At 34.7% G+C, this 20,778-nt stretch overlaps 1 long non-coding RNA gene and 2 pseudogenes across 1 annotated transcript; 2 read left to right on the top strand and 1 right to left on the bottom strand.

Annotated features, from left to right (window-relative positions):
- Window positions 1-2,880: 2,880 nt before the first annotated feature.
- LOC120177235 lies at window positions 2,881-4,498 on the bottom strand (annotated as a pseudogene).
- Window positions 4,499-4,504: 6 nt separating this feature from the next.
- On the top strand, window positions 4,505-14,587 carry LOC120177236. Its single transcript, XR_005521393.1, has 3 exons — window positions 4,505-4,654; window positions 7,853-7,859; window positions 14,577-14,587. It is a non-coding gene; the product is annotated as an uncharacterized LOC120177236 (long non-coding RNA).
- Window positions 12,580-14,379, top strand: LOC120177234 (annotated as a pseudogene).
- Window positions 14,588-20,778: the final 6,191 nt, after the last annotated feature.

The raw sequence follows: 20,778 nt of genomic DNA, 5'->3' as shown, positions 1-20,778 counted from the left end.
GAAAATTGATAATTTCAAAAAAAAAAAAGCATGCAATACATGTAAACTACAACGTTAATACTATTATCAAATATTTATGGTAAAAAGAAAGTTTAACTTCTTTTAAATGCCAAAAATTAAATTAAACTCTATTTGAAACGATGATAATTAGATTTAATTATATTTTAAATAGGTGTAATTGAAAATGTTAAGAAAGAATATGATATTTTAAATTATATGTAATTTGAAATATTATGTTTTTATTATCTCTATTTTTTAACTTTAAATTAAATTGTCCATTTTGTAGATTTTTCCCCAACTATAGCGGTATTAGTTGATGTTTAGGGTTTGTGAGAGGCATAATTTCTCCCTCTCTAAAACATTTATATTATTTTATTAATCGATTGAGTAATTAAAACATTTATATTAATTTATATATATGAACTTAGATCCCGATATTTATTTTAGAAATATAAATATCTATCTACTTAATAAAAAATAATAATATATTAATTTTAGAATAAAAAACCTAGAAATAAACCTTACTACTAGTAGTTTTTTTTACCATAATATGAAATAAAGGCAATGCTTATACAAATAGTAATGACTTATTCATTTTTAGAGTATTTAGTATTTTTTAAAAAAATATTATTTGTTGGATAAAATTATTATTAACTGTTATATATATATTTTTACATGTGTTTAATTGTTTACATGTCATATATTACATCACCAAAGTGATAGTATGGTATGTGTCAGATTATCTAAAGAAATGATGTGATATATGTTACGTAAACTGATGATATAACATGTTTCATATCACTAATAAGCACATATGAAAAACCATGCTAGCAACTGACGTAGATCGTTAGTCAAGTAATAGTTTTATAAGGGTGTTCATTGTCGATTTTAATTGAATTAACCGGACGAATTGAAATTTAGTTCAACTAATCGATCAATTAATTAGATGTTAGATAGGTAACGGCTAATAAAATTTCCAAAAGTTTGATTATCAATTAATTCAATTCAAAATTTATTAATTAATTGAAAATGTTAAATAATGAATATATTCTTGATGCAGTAGTCAAGACCGTAAAAAATAAAGCTTGCTTAAAATAACTTATAGTAGTAGTAAGCATTGCCAAATCCATGGAGAGTGATGAAAGATTAATTTTATTAATAAATAAAGAGTAAAAATATCGCATCGATAACATAAATTAATCATTTGTTAACTAATGATTTTCATTTAACAATGATCATTTCAAATTAAAATTTAAAACATTGAAGGTTAAAATATTAAAAAAAGAATAAACCTTAAAATGATTTTTAGATTAAACATTGGAGACTAATTTTGACCTTAGGCAAGTCTAAAATTGCAACATTCCCATGCTTGAACTATTTATTGTATATTCATTCTTCATCAATGCTTAGAGTTATTTTCAGTATATAGCTCAAGGTACAGATATAGTTGAAGAAGAAGAAGAATCTCCATTTCCCCAACAAAGAAAAGAAAGTTAAACAATAATTTCAAATGAGTTAGAGATCTTGACAAAAGGACATCATCATCCTTTCAAACTCCTCGTAGCTCACTACCCCATCGCCATCTAAGTCTGCCTCTCTGATCATCTGCTCTGCTTCTTCCACTTTTAATCTTTCTCCCAAATTCATCATCACTTGTCTCAACTGAAACCCGCAAATGGGATTTTATCAAACATTAATTTCCTCGTGGGGTAAATACAATGTAGTATTTATTTAAAGATAACTCTCAATCATTTAATGTTGAACGCTCACACCCCTGACATTCTTGGTACTAAAAAACGGGACCTCAAAGATTAAAAATAATTCATCTACTACAAAGGTCACTCGGTTCGTGCTACCATTAAAATATGAAACTCCCTCAAACTTTCTTCAATTTTGTGGAAAAAAAAATCCATAGTTTTATATTACTTTTGATTTTTCTATGATGGAGCATATTTTTTTCAAATCTCAATAGTGGGAGGTGGAGGTGGAGGAGGAAGAGAGTTGTATATCTTGATTCCACATTGGTCGAATGATGGATATTATAGATAAGAGTGGTTAATGGTTTTATGGGTTTTAGATTTAGGGTTGAGTTTTGTGAGTTTTAATGTGATTTTGAAAAAAAATCAAATTTGATAGAATGAAAAGAGATGATGAGAGTTTGTTTGTATCTTGAGAAGTCGAAGAAAACGTCGAAGAATGATGTTGCAGCATCAGTGTGACAAAGGGATGAAATTATAAAATTTTCATCTTTGGAGGAAGAAGATAAAAAAGAAAAAGAAAAGAAAATGACATGCATGGAAGCCGCATGAATTCCATGTCAATAAAAATCAGTCCACATATGGACCATGCGGTTTTTATTTAACCATTTCATTTATAATGGCTCCCTCGCCTAGTGCCATTCCCGGACCTAGCAGCAGCGGGCGGGCCGGGCCTCAATTCAGACCAGACCAGACTCTTCTTTGTTTGAGTTGCTTCAAACAGGAATACTTTTCTAATCGTCTACAAACTTATTTATAACCTCCTCCTTTTTCTTGATTCGGATTTCAGAATATTTCCTTTTATTTTTGTGAAAAGTGCGGGTCATGAGAATGGCCATGCAATGCACCAAGCATTTGCCAATTACCCTCTACCATGTTACACAAAACTCGCATGGAATAGAATTTCTCCGCCTCTTTCATGTGTCTTTGCCGTCTACTAATTCTCTCAAACCGTTTGACAATATTATTTTCAAATGCTGGTCTTTTCTTTTGTCCAACACGAAAGCATCCATGAGAGACAGAGAGAGAAAATACGAGTAACTTATTACTTGAACCAACACCCGTTAATGACAGTAAAAGTTTTAACACACGCGTTATGCATTATTGGTGGGGCATATTAAGGGGCAGATGAATCTTATTTGGCTAGAAGATGTCTTACATTACAGACGGTATACCTAAAGAAATATACGCAACTCGGAAGAGTGGCTGCAGCTCCGGTCGTTGTTTAGATCGGTTGACCTTCCGGTATGATTTGGTCCTTCAACCACACATAGATAGGGACCAATACATAATATGTTGCTGCCATAGTACCCATTATAAAGCGCAAGAGAAATGTAAATGGGTTTACCGGCTTCGAAACATCCTCCGTCTTTGGCCCGAGCTGAAACAAACCACAAATGAAAAACAAGAGAGTTTAGTAACATGATATGATAGACCTCATGTCTTCAGTAAATGCTAAGGTTAATGACATACAAGAAAGATATCAAGGCTGTTCCAATGTGTATAGATGAGTCCTTACACTGAAGCCTTGACATGGTTATCTAACAAATTTTGAGGGAACTACTTACAATACCCTTACCGGAATGTAACACGGTGATCATATCACAAAGTGATTACCTGCAAAGGAGAGTCCCCGGATGCCGGTTTAAGGCCTGTTACAGAGCACCTCATAATCAATCCGTGTCTGCGAACTCCACGATACCATTTAGGACCAATCCTTTTGAGTTGGACATCCTTAAATCCGGCCTTTTCAAACCACTCAATATACTCTTCCTCCATGGGGAAAAGCATCCAAACATCCGCAAAGAAGCGTGACAACCAAAATGTAGGGTACACAGGACCAATTACGCAAGCTTTCCCTCCTAGTTTCAACAACCTGTAAGCTTCCTTGATGCCCCTCTGTGGGTCTGGCCAGTACTCTATGCTGGAAAAACATAAACAAGTTATCATCTCCTCTAAATCATCCACGCAAACTTACCATCATGCATAACAAATAACAAAGGGCATAATCCGGCCACAAGAAATCAAAATTTTATCTTACTGTGGAAACAAATTTGGTTCATTTCAGGCAAACAAATAGTCCCTATAACACCAGAAGAGTTGGGAAAACATACCTGCCAGCAGACACGTATCTATCAGCATAATCGGTAGGAAAGGGGAGATCTTCTGCATCACCTTCAATTATCTTGCACTCCTTCAGGGGCTCCTTCTGCTTTTCCTCGGCAAGCTGGTGCGGAGATTGGTCGAGAATTGTGACATTCTTAGCATCCACATGCTTAACGATGCCCAAAGTAGTGAACCGGTTCCACCACCGACATCCACAACAATCATGTTCCTGTCGTTGAGATCAGCTGGCTTAGGTGCATTATCCCTCATGTCTTCAGTCCAATGACCAGGGTTTATCACATGGTCATAAATGATTGAGAGGAACCTGTAGAACCAAAAGGCCTCTTTTTTGTGTTGTATGAATCTTGGTTGTGAGGCTGGCCTCGATGCTGATAAGCTGCACATCGGGGCCATATTTGTTCCTGGCCTGGACATTCTGGCACTAGAGATTAAACCCAGATTGGATAAGTGTTTCCCCTGAAAATCTGACCCCAATAAATCAATCCTTTTGGGGGTTACCCCTCTATTGAGAGTGAAGATTTCAGCTCCACTGGGCATGGAAGAAGCCATGGATTAAGCAAGCAAAAACAACCCAGAGATTAAAAAGCTGCAATCTTTACTTTAGCAAATAGGAATAGCTGGTTTTACTATTTTAGTGACTTTCTGATGCTTCAGTTGAGAATTCAGACTCGAGTTAGAAGGGAAACGGACACCACAGCCACAGGATTTGGCCTGGACTGTGTTCTCTAGCGGATTCTTAGACATTTTTTTTCTTTAATTAATTTTTGTTTGTAGCGAGGATAACATACAGGGACCATTCTGTGATATTTGAAAGAGGTGTGATTTATGGTCATAATTTATCTTTAATTTCTTTCTTTCTATACCCATCTTTCAATATACGAGGCAAAGTAACCCCATCCGAATTAAAAGTACAGGGTTTATGTAGGGTTATAAATGAGACGAGATAGATCACGAGTTATTCGAGATCGACTCGATCTTGGTTCGATAAATACTCGGATCGAATGGACTCGACTCGAGTTCTTAACGAGCCGAAACGAGTTACTCGATATTCGACTCGAAAATCTCGTGAGCAGCTCGAAAAATATTATATTATAATTTTAGATTTTTTAAAATTACATTATTAAAAATATATTAAAAATATATTAATGATGAATAAATATTCTTGAATTGAAAATGGTTAAAAATTATTTTTGAATAAATATTCTTATATTTATTTTAAATTAATAAAAAAATTATTTATCTAATGACAAATATTTAATATATTTTCAATGATAGGGTTTAGGGTTTAAAGTTTATGTGATAAGGTTTAGGTATAAGGTTTAGGGTTTAGGTGATAGGATTTAGGGTTTATAGTTTAGGGTTTATATGATAGGATTTAAGGTTTAGGATTTAGGGTTTATGTGTAGGTGTTAGGGTTTAGGGTTTATGTGTTAGGGGTTAGGGTTTAGGGGTTAGGATTTAGGGTTTAAGTTATACACATGAAGGTAACATACAAATTATGCAAAATGATGTTACGTGACTCCTAAATAAATCATTTGCATACTTATACATAAATATATCAACATGCAAAATAAACATACACAACTAATTAAATAGAATAATCCTAACCAGGGATTAAATTAAGAAAAGCCTAAATGTGAGGACTGATTTAAGCTAAAATTTAAACAATTGAGGTATTGTTTTGTGCAAGACACATAAATCTAGAGAAGCTAATTTACCCATAGGGTTACAGTGGCTAAACGATAAGTAACCCCAAAGTTAATTAGGTTTAGAACATAAATTAAAACAAACCTAAACTAAATATTCATTTCAACCGCTCAAACTCAAGCTCAAGCCTCACGCCCTCACCTTCTCCAACTCTCCCCCTCTCATTCTCACGCAAACCAGAAAATAGTGTCGCAGCTGCCGCTCCTCTCGCCTTTCTTCAACGGAGTTCTACACTTCGACCGCCGCCGTGACCTTCTCAAAACCCACATCCACCATGAAAATAGAACCTCTCCCCATCACTAGCAACGCCGCCGTGAAAAAGTTCAGAATCAATCACTCCGACCGCCATTAGCAACGACTGGTTAACCCAAACACAAGCCTTACCTGACCCTAAACTCTCCGATCTTACCTATTATAAAACCCCAAACACTAAGAGTACATACACTGACCCCCAACTTCTAAGGTCGATGAGTTCGACTCTAAACTCCGACGCACTACACGGTAAACTTTTAAGACCCACATCTGCTTATTTTATGATGAACTTATTTTTGACTAACACAGCCCCTTATTTTGAAAGTGAGGCTCGAACGGCTAGGAGGCAAAGCAGGATGAACTACAACTAAGGTAAACACTTAAGCTATCTCCTTTATGCCTTTGACTTGGTTTAGATTCAAAACATATGAATGTGTATATGTTTCATATTATATATTATTGAACTGTTTTATAAGCATCATTGAGCGAGAAGTTTAGTTTATGTTTGCTTTCCACATTTAAGTTTTGATCAGAAAGTGTGAGAGGGGACTGAAGAAACTGCATCATCAAAAGAGTCACATAAGTGTTCGCATTAAGATAAAATTTTATTTTATATTTGTCGATGACATGTTTATGTTCTTGTTTTGTCAGTAAATAAAATTACTTATCATAAGTCAATTTAGTTATTTCATCCTATTTGAGCAAAGTCATGTTTATGCATTAAGATGTACAGTTTTTGTACTCTAGTACTTTTCATCCTATTTGAGCGAAGGCTTTTTTGTTCTTCTAGATATGTATCTTTCTTTCTCTTGTGTAAAAAAGATGGGGAGTTCATGGATAAACAAGTCAAAAAGTTCTACTAGAAAAATTATAGATAGTGATTATGGTTTGACTCTAGGAATATAAATGTTTTTGCTACTTTGTCACTTGATCCTCTGGTATTATTAATTTCGTACTCCATGTGGTGGCTACATATTTACATTTCTAATTGTTTGTTGTTGGTTAAGGGTCTCATCACTAAGAAAGGAAGAATCTTAATCCGACAGCGGTTCCATTTGCTAAAGATCCTGGACAAATAGGGGAACTTAAAGATGGCGACTCACTTCTTGAAGTGGTAAGCTCAATATTTGCATGAGGGGCAACATGTATAATTGAAGTGATAAGTTGAATCTTTTTGTTCAACGATGAAAAGGTTGATGTTGTGCTACACCTTTTTATAAGTACAATCTTCAACAAGTCATGGTTGTTTACATATATATAAAAACCTAATCGTTATGAACCGACTTTTATTCAGGTAAAAAAGGTCAAACCTGATGTCTTATTGGTTTGTCTGGAGTTGGCGGTGTGTTCGGTGAAGAGGTGGAAATTCCTATTTATTTGTTATAGGTGTGCAGTTTAGGCTTATTTTTAAATTCTGATTACTGTTGACATTCTGCATTGTGTTGAGTATACCTCACCGCTTTGTTGGCTCAAAAACAGGTGCTCAAGGCTATGCGTGAATCTGGTTCAAGTAGACCTGCTATATTTGCCATGTCAAATCCCATAATGAATGGTTTGTTTTCTCTATCTTGCTCCTACCATGCGGTATGGTTTTCCTAATAAAACTAGATATTTCGTCTTGACATCTGTTTGCATTTCAACTGAACAGCTAAATGCACTGCTACTGAAGCTTTTAAGTATACTGGAGAAAACATAGTTTTTGCCAGTGGAAGCCCTTTTGAAGATGTCAAGCTCGGTATCTTTCATATATTGTCTGAATTCTGAAAGATTTACCATCATACATTTACAAGCCGTTTTTGGCTACGTACAGCACGTGTTCGTGGTTTTTCTTTTATGACTGAAAAGCATCACTAGGGAATTGGGTTTTGTAGTACATGAATAGGTAGATTGAAATATTTTATTGCTGGATTTCGTGTTTTCTATAGAAGATTTGTCTTTTTATTTTGAGTTTTGAAACACTATTTTTATGACATAAGTTGTTGTTTTGCTTTTGGGAGGATTGTAAATAGGTGCCTGGTGTGGGCGCATGTTTGATCTTATGTGTTTAGAACATGTTCTACAACCATAACTACTCTTGTATGCATCCTATAAAGTTTCTGAGTTCATATTATCAACAAAAAAAATGTATTGGTGATGGTTGATTAAAGGAAAATTATTTATATATTTTAAATGTAATATAAGATTTTTGTAGGTTCAAATTCGAGTTTGAGTTCGAGCTTGAATCGAGCTCAAAATTGAGCTTCAATCGAGTTCGAGTCTCGAGCTTCAATCAAGCTCTTGAATTTTTTTTGAGTTCGAGCCTTTTCGAGTTCGAGTCGAGTTTCACTATTATATTTCGAGTTCAAACTGAGCTTGGTATTTTTTAGCTCGCGAGTTTTCGAGTCGAGTCGAGCCTACCTTTAAAATTTTCGAGTTCGAGTCAAGCTCAGCAATACTCGAGCTCGACTCGGCTCGTTTACACCCCTAGGTTTATGGATACAAATTAAATAAATAAATTACATGGATTTTTGTCAAAAGTTCAGCCAAGTCCAATAATATTAATATAGTGTTAAGTTTAAACTCGATTGGAAAGTTTTTTTATAATTATTTATATATGATTTATTAGTCAATTGATTTGGATGGATGCTAAAGAGACGATGATGATCCTAACCTAATTATTATATTCTCAAACATCCATATTTGAACTCTTAACATTGTTTAAAAGATGTAATGTCTCATCTTACTATATTAATTGATTGTTGGGTCTTACTATATTAATTAATTGTTGGTTGATTGAAAAGTGTTTTATATGAATAAAAATTAAATAAATAAATTACATGGATTTTTGTCAAAAAATCAGCCAAGTACAATAATATTTTGGGTAAATTACACATTTAATACCCAAAATATCAGTTGTGATTCATTTTAGTACCTAAACTTTTAATTTTTTCAAAAGCATACCTAACGTTTAGTTTTTGTTTCATTTTAGTACCCATCATTAAAAACTTAACACATTTAGTACCTAACTATCAATTTTGATCCATTTTAGTACCTAAACTTTGATTTTTTTTTCAAAGCTTAACGTTTAATTTTGAAATAGATACTAAAATGAAACAAAAACTAAATTTTAGGTATAGTTTTGAAAAAAATTAAAAATTTAAGTACTAAAACATACTAAAATTGATAGTTTAGGTACTTAACACATAATTTAACCTAATATTTTTGTTAGCAAATTGTAAAAGTAGAAGAATTACCAAGTTCGGGCCTTTGAAGACAAAAACTCAAGGGCCAAGGGCTTCCATTAAATTGATTAATTTTAGGGTAATCTATGTCAAATACCACTCATCTTTATGCTCAGGATCGAAAATGCCACTGACGTTTCAATTTTTCCAATTTTAGTACGGACGTTTATGTTTCACTTCAATTTTGCCACTCCGCCGTTAATCCGTTAACGGCACGATGACATGGCGTTTCAATGCCATGACGGCGATGACATGAACAGTTTATTAAAACGACGTAGTTTTGCTAATGACTATTTGTATTCCTAAAGGGTGTAGTTTTATAGTTTTGTGTTTTATTATTCCTAAAACAGTGAATGACTTAAGGATTCCGTCATGTAAACTGGAATCACCATCTGAAAGAGATACCAATGCCCAGTAACCTTCCCTATATAAAGAAAACAAGAAGAGGCCTCAACAACAGGTTTTCTCACCAATGATTCACCCATATCCTTTGCAAGTATTTGAAGAACTCTATCAGCATAAAACTCCCAAATCATTTTTTCGATCTTTCCTAGATTTTCTCAAGGATTCACAAACGATGATCGGATTCAATAAGCGACCCTCTAATTTCTCACACTCATCATACCTCCTCAGCGCTCTAACATGTACTTTCGTTACTCCATCCAAATACTGATCCAACGAGGAGTTATTCCTATGGTTATCACTATCAGCTCTCGATTGTTGATTACTTGAACAGTTTTCGAAATCAACAAACTCAAGCTCACAACACTTACATTCTAATGGCTTCCCATTGGCATCTAATATCTCAAGACTTAATTGCGCTTTCCTTCTACCAGATGCATCGGCATGAAAAATGTTCGACGAAAAAGAAATATTAGGATAAATCAAACCAAAAGGAATAAAAGCATAACCCAAAACAATAGAATAAGAAAAAATTCCCCACCCTAAACTCCTAATCCCACTCTCTAAAAAACCAAACCCCAAACTTTCTAAATCTCCATTTTCCAAAGGCTGAAACTTCAAATCAACCCAAAAATAATGAATATCCCTCCCAACAAATGCATCATTGACACTCTCAAAGAACCCACAAAACTCTTTGACAAAACCACCCAAATCATTCAAACATTCATTACCTATTCCCACATCGAAGAATTCACGTAGCCAATTCAACTCCCTATAAACCGGAGACAACAGAACCACCAAATTAGACCTAATCAAAAGGGACTCGTCAAATTCAGAAAATGCTCTGGCCACTGGATCGGAGATCAGTGGGTCCCAGGCGTAGTCATGAACGAGCTGGCGCAAGGAGGCGGCGATATTCGAAGCCCGAGAAGGGCATAAAGGGAAGGAAGCACCGTCAATTGTGGTGGGGATAGAAGTGAGGAAATTGATGAGGGAGTTGAAGGTGGAATCCGGGCGGTTAAATGAGAGAGAAAGAGAAGAAAACGGGAGCTTAGAGGAGGAAAGGAGAGGGGAGAGAGAGGAAAAGAAGGGTTTGAAAGATAAGAGAGAATAGGAAAGAGGAGGGAAAGAGAGGAGTGTTTTGGAGGAAGAATTGAGGAATTTGAGGTAATGATTTGGATCTTGGAGAAGGAGAAGTGGGTTTAAGTCTATTAAGTATTTAAATCCTACGTGGACTAAAAAACTTAAATAAACCGTCCATGTCATCACCGTCACGGCATTGAAACGCCATATCATCGTGCCGTTAACGGATTAACGGCAGAGTGGCAAAATTGAAGTGAAACATAAACGTCCGTGCTAAAATTGGCAAAATTGAAATGCAGTGACATTTTCGATCTCGAGTATAAAGATGAATGGTATTTGACATAGATTACCCTTAATTTTAACTACATTAGATACAATTGAAGTTTAAGCAACGTATCACTTATATATATAAAAAGTTAATTACTTCGGTTATAGCATTAAAATTTAATTTTAGCTTCAATTATATTATTGAATTGTTAAATATTTACGACATTATAACATGAATGAATCTTTTTATCATTATGATGTAGATAAAACATCATTTTGACATGATTATTGATGTCTAAAATGACTTCATTTTATACATTGAACTTGAACAGTGTAGGTAATTTTGTCACTAAACTTTAAAAAATGTTCAATTTTAGACATTGAAACTTTTTTTTCCATTATTGGCAGCCAATCACAGCTTGTCACCGGTTGTCATTTGCGGCAAGGTTAATATGAAAATATTTACATTTCACTCATATTTCTTCTCATAAGATTGATTTTTCACAAACCAACTCAAAATTAACGAAAATCTAAAGGTTTAACGTGCAAATACTTTGATATCTTCCAATGCCTATCGATAAAGCTAGTTTTGAGGTATGTTGTTCACCTTCTTGAAATAATACTTCTCATCGTTCGAATGTTTGAATACTCACCCCAAACCTCTAAAAATTATAGATTTTTTTGGTTTCGTTTTGTCAATTTTGAGTGGCTTTGTGAAAAATCAATTATGGAAGAAGAAAGATGAGTAAAATAAAAACGTTTTGATACCAGTCTTGTTGTGAATGGCGGTCGATGATGGACATCAATTCATTGCCAACATTGGCCAAAAAACACAATACTTAAATGTGAACGGTTTAAAATACTAGTAGTAAAATTGATACATCCCTAAAGTTTAGTGTCTAAAACAACTCCGTTTTGAGAATCAATAGCCACACCAAAACAATGTTGTTTTGTCTATGTCGTCATGTCGTTTGAGTCCAGTGTATAATTGAAGTCAAAATAAAAATTTAGTGCTATAATTGAAGCAATTGAAAATTCAATAATATAATTAACACATGGTCTGCAATTTAATGATATTTAGTGTGGTTTACCCATAATTTTAAGCAAAGAAATAGTCCAAGCTCATTTCATTGTTACCTCCCTCATGACAATAGGTAGAGAATCACTGGATTTTGTGCAGCTATGCTCAACACTGATCATTTCAAATTTGAAGATTCCAGTTTCCCAATCTTTTTCTTTCATTTTAGTTGCTGTCTCCTCCTCAATATTATCTCAAATTCACAATGATTCGTTGAAAAACCGGGGTCGTACAAACAAAGTTCATTGAGAGCAGCAAGTATACAATAATCATTTTTGAACACACGAACGATGTCCGGATGAATTTCTTTTTCCATATAAAGAACTCTTCGTCACTACAAAGATCCAATCAATTTTCATCTGGAAATCCATTGCCCACACTAGCTTCTTGCATTCCCCGACTTATCATGTAAAACAGAAAGGAATACAGCTCACATCCTAACTTCTCTTATCAACACTTTTATGATTCTTGTTGTGTTAGTCACTCTCAAATTGGCCTGTTTAACCTTGAAACAACAGAACCTACCATGTATTTTTGCAACTGCGCCGGCACAGACAACAAATCAACAAACAACACGACATAATCCAAAGCCTTTTTGCCTATGGAAATTGGCTCTATATAAGCACTTTCTTTGATGTTCCTTTTCATCCAAAGCATAGATCAAGCCAAACCAGGTCCAACCACGATGTCTCTGCCGTCGAACTTGAACCCCGATGAGGCTAGCCCACCGTGGTTGAACAAAGGTGACAATTCATGGCAGCTGACGGTATCTACACTGGTGGGTCTCCAAAGTGTCCCAGGTCTCGTAATCCTTTACGGTAGCATAGTGCAAAAGAAATGGGCTGTCAACTCGGCCTTCATGGCACTTTACGCCTTTGCGGCGGTTCTCGTGTGTTGGGTGGGGTGAGGGTACAGGATGGCTTTCGGGGACAAGTTCATTCATTTCCTAGGAGTCCCCAATGTTTCACTCGACGCTAATTACCTCATCCAGAAGGTTTTTCTCGGATATCTACCGAATTCAACCTTGATCTATTTCCAGTTTGTGTTTGCAGCTATCACTTTGATTCTTGTAGCTGGTGCATTGCTTGGAAGAATCAATTTCCTGGCATGGATGTTGTTTGTTCCACTTTGGTTAACATTTTCCTACACCATAACTGCCTACAGTATATGGTGCCCTCAAGGGTGGCTGTCTAAGAAAGGTATCATCGATTACTCTGGAGGATATGTTATCCATTTGTCTTCTGGTGTTGCTGGGACACTGCAGCTTATTGGGTAATCAGTAATCAACGTAATATAGAATTGTTCAATCATTTTGATTATTTTTCTTTTCTAGTGTTAAGTAATTGAGTTGATTGTTGTATATATTGGTGAAGGTTGGGCCAAGGACCACTAAGGACAAGGAGAGTTTCCCACCAAACAATATCTTGTTGATGCTTGCAGGGGCCGGACTACTTTGGATGGGATGGACTGGTTTCAACGGTGGTGATACCTACACCGTCACTACCGATGGATCGTTAGCCATCCTTAACACCCATGTGTGCACAGCTACGAGCTTATTGCCATGGCTCATGCTCGACATTATTTTCTTCGGAAAGCCCTCCGCGATCGGAGCTACTCAGGGAATGATCACTGGCTTAGTTTGCATCATCTCCGCAGCAGGTAATATTCACTATATCACCTATAGATGAATTTATATATCCATAATAACCAAGGAATTTTGTCATCTTGCTTTGCTTAGGTGTTGTGCAAGGTTGGGCGGCAATATTGATGGGGATAATGTCTGGTAGCATCCCATGGTACACTATGATGGTCCTACAAAGAACATAGGGTTCCTCAAGCAGGTCGATGACACCATGGCGGTGTTCCACACGTATGCCGTAGCAGGCAGCCTTGGAGGCATCCTGACCGGCGTGTTTGCGGTGCCTAAACTCAACCGACTTTTCTACATGGTACCCGAGTGGCAACACTACATCGGTCTTTTCTACGGGTTCCATACAGGTCGCACCACTGCCGGGTTCACGCAGCTCGGTATTTAATTGCTAGGAATCGTATTCGTAGTCGTCCTCAACGTGATCATGACTAGTGTGATATGTAATGTAATCAAGTTTATAGTTCCGCTAAGATTAGCCGAGGATGAACCACAAACTGGGGATGATGCAATCCATGGAGAGGAAGCTTATGCACTGTGGGGCGATGGAGAGAAATATGAATCTAAATTGAATTCCGTTTATGAAGAATTCCCACCACCAACCAAAGGTGGTGAAGTTCAAATGGTTAGATCTTATGGATTTGACACCCAAAGCTCTGCCTAAATGTTTGGTCTTCTTTACTATATTGTTTCTTTGTCGGTTTTCATTTCCAATGATTGGATTACACATAATTGGGTTGAACCGGGAAGGGGAAGAAGGGATAAATTATGTTACTTTGAAGTTGACTGGAAAATAACATCCTCCACGTACTCATCCATCAAAATAAGAACCCTACCAGTGTTTTCGTTCAATCATTATATATTTTTCTCCTATTTCAATTTCCGGTTTCAATTTTCTGATCAAATCGTTTTCCTATTGAAACACTATGCCCGCCAATAGTCCAAAACAGCACATTATACGTGCGTACATGCATATATATCCCATTCATAGTATAACGATAATAATATACTAGGGGTTTGAAAGTTGAAGTGAGATTAAAAATTGTGAGAAAAAATTACAACGAAGCAATATGATACACGGAGAATGTTAAAGTTTTACTCAAATTTAAAATGATATAAATTAATAAAAATAATTAGGAAAATTAATAAACTTAAAATGATTTATTTATTTTATGTAAAAACCTACTTTGGATAGAGTTCTTCTTTACAAGTAAGTACATGTGTAAGATTTTTTTTATTAATCTTAAATGATTACAATGTAGTATCTATCGAAAGACTCTCAATTATTTAACAATAAATACTCAAAAACTCATGCAACCATCATGCTCGAACTCGGGACCTCTAGGGATAACAACACTCTTTCCAACCACTGAGATCGCATGGTTCATGTCATATATAAGATTTTATGTTAGATGCAAACTTATAAAATTATATGGAGATAAAATTATATATAAAAGATTGATAAATATTAATTCTAATTTTAATCTTACCTAGAGGGAAGGAGAAGGATAACTCTAGGGAAGGAAGAGTGCTCCTAGCGGGTTTAAGACTCATTACAATTAAGAAAACGAGGGAACACATTAAGATGAACAGCTTGATCAATTAGACAAATATGTTTGCTCAAGTTTATGAAATTTTAGCATATAAAAATATATTATTAATAAAAAAATATAAAAAAAAATATTTAAATTAATATAAATTTAAAATTTGTATGATGGTCCCGTTAATCCATCCATGCAGGGAGGGATGGACTATTGAGGCAAACAAGAGAGTGAGGCGAAGTGCGTTTTGGACTAAAGGAGAGGATGATGGTATGGTAGAAAGAGACAGAAAAGAAAGTGAAATTTGCCTATCATCCACAACAAAGGGCATCTTTCTCGGCTGGCAGCCTAGTATAATTTCTGGACATGTTCATTTAATAAATTGCAACTATCAAGCGTACTTTAATGTTTGGGATATTTTTATTAAATGCAAAGTATGTGAATAAGGAGGAGGAAATATAATCATGGAAGTGGGTTATTAGGATGTTGGTAATGCTCAATCTTACATTGAGTGAGAAATACATTGAGATTAGGTATTTAAGGTTTGCATTCTCTACTCTCTTATTGAGTGATAGAGAATAAGGAGAGTTTCTCACGTGTTATCGCTGTTGTCCAGTTTGGCTCGTGGTAATATGTGTCTTAGACACGTTTGTGTAGATTTTAATTTTTAGAGAAAAATCCACTACAAGAAAAATACCCTTTAATGATGTGCATTGCGCGTCATCTATGGGTGCGGATGACACACAAAGCATGTCGTTGAAGCCACCGACATGAATTTTTTATGACGCGCAATTGTGTGTCATAAATCTATGACGCACATTTATAACACGCATTTATGACGCGCATGTATGACTTACATTGCGTGTCATTGAAGCTTCCGTCATAAATTAATATGACACACATTTGTGTGTCATAAATTTATGACACGCATGTATGACTTACATTGCGCGTCATTAAAGCCCCCGTCATAAATTAAGATGACGCACATTTGTGCGTCATAAATTTATGACACGCATGTATGACTTACATTGCGCGTCATTGAAGCCCCCGTCATAAATTTGTTTGACATACATTTGTGTGTCATAAATTTATGACACGCATATATGACTTACATTGCGTGTCATTGAAGCACACGTCATTTAAAAAGACGACAAACGTTCGTGTGTCGTGATTGTATTTCAGAAATTAATATATATATATATATATATATATATTGTAGATGGACAAATAATCAAACTAATCACATTGAATGCTCATAATACTAAATCTATGTACCTATTATATATAAGCAATCCATTTGCATACAATATATTTACATTAAGTTATCAAAAAATTGTATTAATCATATGTCGATACAAAATATCAAGGCATAATAAAGTTTGCACATAAGATACCCATTCTTTGCGAATCATCAATGTCATCATCCGTGTATTCTTCTTTCCCATCGCCAACCTAAGTAAAAAATATGAAATAAGTATATAATTTATACTTATTTAAGTGAAGTATATAAGAACTATTAAAGAGTACAAAATGACCAATTTTACATATGCATTCTTTGAAGCATAGTAACATTATGCAAAGTCATAAAATCAATAGCATTATAAAAAATTCCAACTTTGTTCACAACAATATCATCACAAATAATAACCAAAAGAGAGTCCCTGTTACTCTATAGTACTTGACAAAATCAAATTTGGATTTAAGTGCTACTACGTGTCAAATGCTTTCACAACTCACCGAACATTTCAAATTGTTCCCTTAGACATGATTCATATATCGACAAATAGTATCGATTGCCACATGCTTAAAACGTGTAATTAGATTCAAGAATTCACTCATTAATTACAACAGAATCTATCAATATATAGAAGCAAATAACAAGAAGTTTACCATCAAGTAATCTTTCACTAGTTAAATTCACAATATTTTTAAATTTGTTTCAAATTATAAACGATAACCTCCATTCCATACAGAAACGTGAATCATCAAAAAAAGAACTTTCAAACTACAAGGTGATAACTAGAAGTCTATAATAGCATCTAACTATGGGTTTTTCAGCATAATAAAAAGAGCATGACAATTCTTATTAATATGAATAGACAAGATGTATCGTAGATGAATTTCCAATAATATCATCCTACTTCAAGTCCATATGATAGTTGTGACTAATGTGTATATGATATGACAGATGTATATCAGAAAAGTTTGCTTACATGCTTATTGACCAGCACTTGAAGTCCGTTCTCGACTATCTCCTTTCATGACTTACAAATATAATATCCACACTCGGTACTCACGACTGACGGGGACACTACAAACAGTTTACAATAAACGTTAGTCAAATGAAAGCTGCAATTTAAACAAGGAATGATCGTTCGAATCCTCACCAAAACATTGATCCAATTGAGGCTAACCCTTTTGTAGATCCACTTTGAGCATTGTACAATTTCATTGCCCTATAAAAATTGATGAAATATATCAAAGAATATACTATAATGTTTCGATAATTTATGTTACTTACATCAATAACTTGCTTCATGTTACTTACGCATCAATAACTTGCTTCAACTGCTGATGGACATTGGTGGGCCCTAAGGAATCAAGATAATAACAACTTGTTGATTTTATATCTATCACCACCAACACCCAATGTCTTCTATAAAAACGAAAAACCAAATTAAGTTACTAAATATATTGATAATCAAATGAAAAAACAAACCCTGGATTATATGGCACTAACGATGTCATTGTCCTTTCTTAGAGACAATCGATTTGCAATGCTTCGAATTGCCTCATCGCTTTTGAATTTTGCCTTACGTCCTGATGGCGAGATTGCAGACGGCTCATAAACAAATTCCATGATCTCTTTTTGGCCCATTCTTGATTTCCTCAAACAAGTACCTATATATTAACATTAGACAAGTACGATGATAAATATATTTTTTTTAATAAAATTAAAATTATGCACTTACATCATATAACAAGTAATCGCAGAACCGGTCATCTCATCCACAGTAAAAACCACTTCAAAATCTTCCCAATTTATATACGTGAAACTCTCGTACCCAGCATATCGTCCTCACATTGCACTTTCACAGACTCCGCATTTTTAAGTTGTATATCAACCATACGTGCAGACACTTTCAAAACACGTTGCTTTCAACTCTTAGCCTTGTCATCATTTGTGCTCTCGTCCTCCTCCTTTGCGGTGTCCCTCCTCATTGTCTTTCTTTCTTTCCCTCTTCGGTGTCCTTTTTCTTTCTCCTCTTTTTTTCCTTTGCGGTGTCCCTTCTCCTTTACCCTCTTCCTTTTCTTTCTCTTTTTCTGTCTTCGGTGTCCCTTCTCCTTTCTCCTCTTCTTTTTCAACAAGTTCTCTTTGTCGTTTTTTTCCTTTATTACTTTCTACTTCATCTCCGTTCACACGTTTTTCCCATAACGCCAACACTTTTTCCTACAAAAAAATATAAAGATATCATTTAAATTAGATATATATAATTTCTTTAAAAAATGAAAATATTTACCAAATCAGAGCATTGAATGACTAGATGTCTAGGCCACTTCACTATGAACCCCACTGCATCTTTAACCTTGTAAATGAACTCCTCTTTAATGGAAAAGTAGAAACGCGTCTCCTTGCACACTCATTTCCATCATTACTTCAATGTTTTCACCTGTTATATAAAGTTATTACTAAGATACAATATTCTAAAAAGTCAAAAAGAAAAACTGATATTTTTTGTAATACCTGATAGATCATTGTGCTTCACTATTGTTCCTTTGGCAACTATATTGGAGGTAATATCAATCGCAAGATACATGAAGTATCCTAAAATTATATATATATTAGTTGTAGTCAAGACTTACATTTAATTCATACTATAATTTAATAAGACTTACAAGTAATTCCTCGGGTGGGTTGTCTTCAAAATCTGCTTTGCCCCACCCTTGGCAACTTGCGCCTTCAGAATCATGATTCATCCCTTTTTGTAGTTTCTCTATTGCACCTTCAATTTGGTTGAACCTTTTTTCAAACTTTTCTTCTCACCATCTAAGTATTCTTCACGGTATTGGGTAAGACAAAGTATTGGTGTGGCCTTACAAATTTGCCCATCCCTCGTACACCCACGTTGTTCCTGGGTACCTAGGGCTTGGGTAAGCATGTCATTTGTTCCACAAATGACCTCTCCTAAAGTTTCTGACTTCTGCATCTCTTGTAGTGAAAGCAAATATTCATATTCAAAATATTCAAAGGATTAAAGCTCATATGGTGCTATAACAATAAGATGAAAATAAATAAAGTAGGAATGTTCACAGGAACTTACCATTTTATCAACAACAATCTGGACATTGGGGTCATAACCTTTTTTTCATTTGTCTTGCCTTTTTCCACAACATGCTCTATCAATCTCATCTTCCTCCTTTCCCGTTTCTTGCATCTAAATTAAAATAATAACAATGAATTACATAAACAAATGCATATCTAAACTATTCAATTAATTTACTACATACAATCTCAAGAGTTAGTCCAACATATCCTTTTCTACTCAACCGATGATTGTATCTATGTCCACTCATTTTTTTAGCTTTCTCACTTATTTCCTACATTAAAATATTAAAACAGTCAAGACTGGTTTCTAAAACTAATATATATAACAAATACCGACAAAAACAACTAGTTTCTAACCTCCCACTTCTTTGAAAGTCTTTGCGATACAAAAACCTTTCATTCATCTTTCTTCAAATAAGGATACATCTCTGGAGGGTTGAGCAGATTTGCATTAGGGTCATTCTTAAACTTCTCAATGAATTTCTTATACAGATAATGCTTAAAGTTCTTCTACTTTGTCCCATGGATTGAAGGGTGTTCTTCCGACTCCTTGGATCAAGTTCAAATTCATCTGAAACATAAAGCATTAATTAAAAAAAATATTATTTTTAACAAAAAAAAGATTAATTGGAAGTTAAGATCAGATATTAGACTTACCAAAATATATTTCCATAAGTCTTCTTTTTTTTCTGTTCAACATCTCGCCAAGTGGCATAAGTGATAGGCACCATTGATCTTGCTACCATGCCCTCAAATGAAGCAAGTTTCGTTGCTTCAACACCAATCGAACACCCTTTTTATTGTAAGTAACGAGTACAACCTGTTTAAACATGATTGAAATAAAAAAAGTTAGTACATTGCTATTTCTTGCAGTTGGGACAGAATTAATAACATACAGATGTTTGAAATAAAAACATACCAAAAAGTAAAGATTTTATTTTGCAAAAAATATTTAAACTAATATGCCCTCGCCATCCGGCGTGTACACAAAAATCATCATCAAGTTCTACTAAAGGGGAGTCTTGTGAAAAATGAAAAGTAACATGGTATTCCAACAAATCATCAGTTTCACCATTTGCTCCATACTTGTACATCTTAGTGTGTGTGAAGCCGACAACAGACAAATTCGCATCTTGTTGATCTTGAACATAAAACTTGTTTGGCTTGACTAGCTAATATGAAGCGTTCAGATTGGTGATCAAGCCTAGCAAAGTTAACCACTGTGAATCCAAAGTCATCTTTTTTTATTCCACGACTATCAACCCAATCACACATGAAACAGGAACAGTGAATATGCGATAATCAAGATCTCATATCTCTTGTATACGACCATAATAAGTAACATCTCCATACACGGGATTGGAGTCT

Source organism: Hibiscus syriacus, unplaced genomic scaffold, assembly GCF_006381635.1.
Source record: "Hibiscus syriacus cultivar Baekdansim isolate YM2019G1 unplaced genomic scaffold, ASM638163v2 tig00112285_pilon, whole genome shotgun sequence".
NCBI lineage: Eukaryota > Viridiplantae > Streptophyta > Magnoliopsida > Malvales > Malvaceae > Hibiscus > Hibiscus syriacus.
Note: the sequence above shows the minus strand (reverse complement) of the source record. Positions and strands in the feature narration are given on the sequence as shown.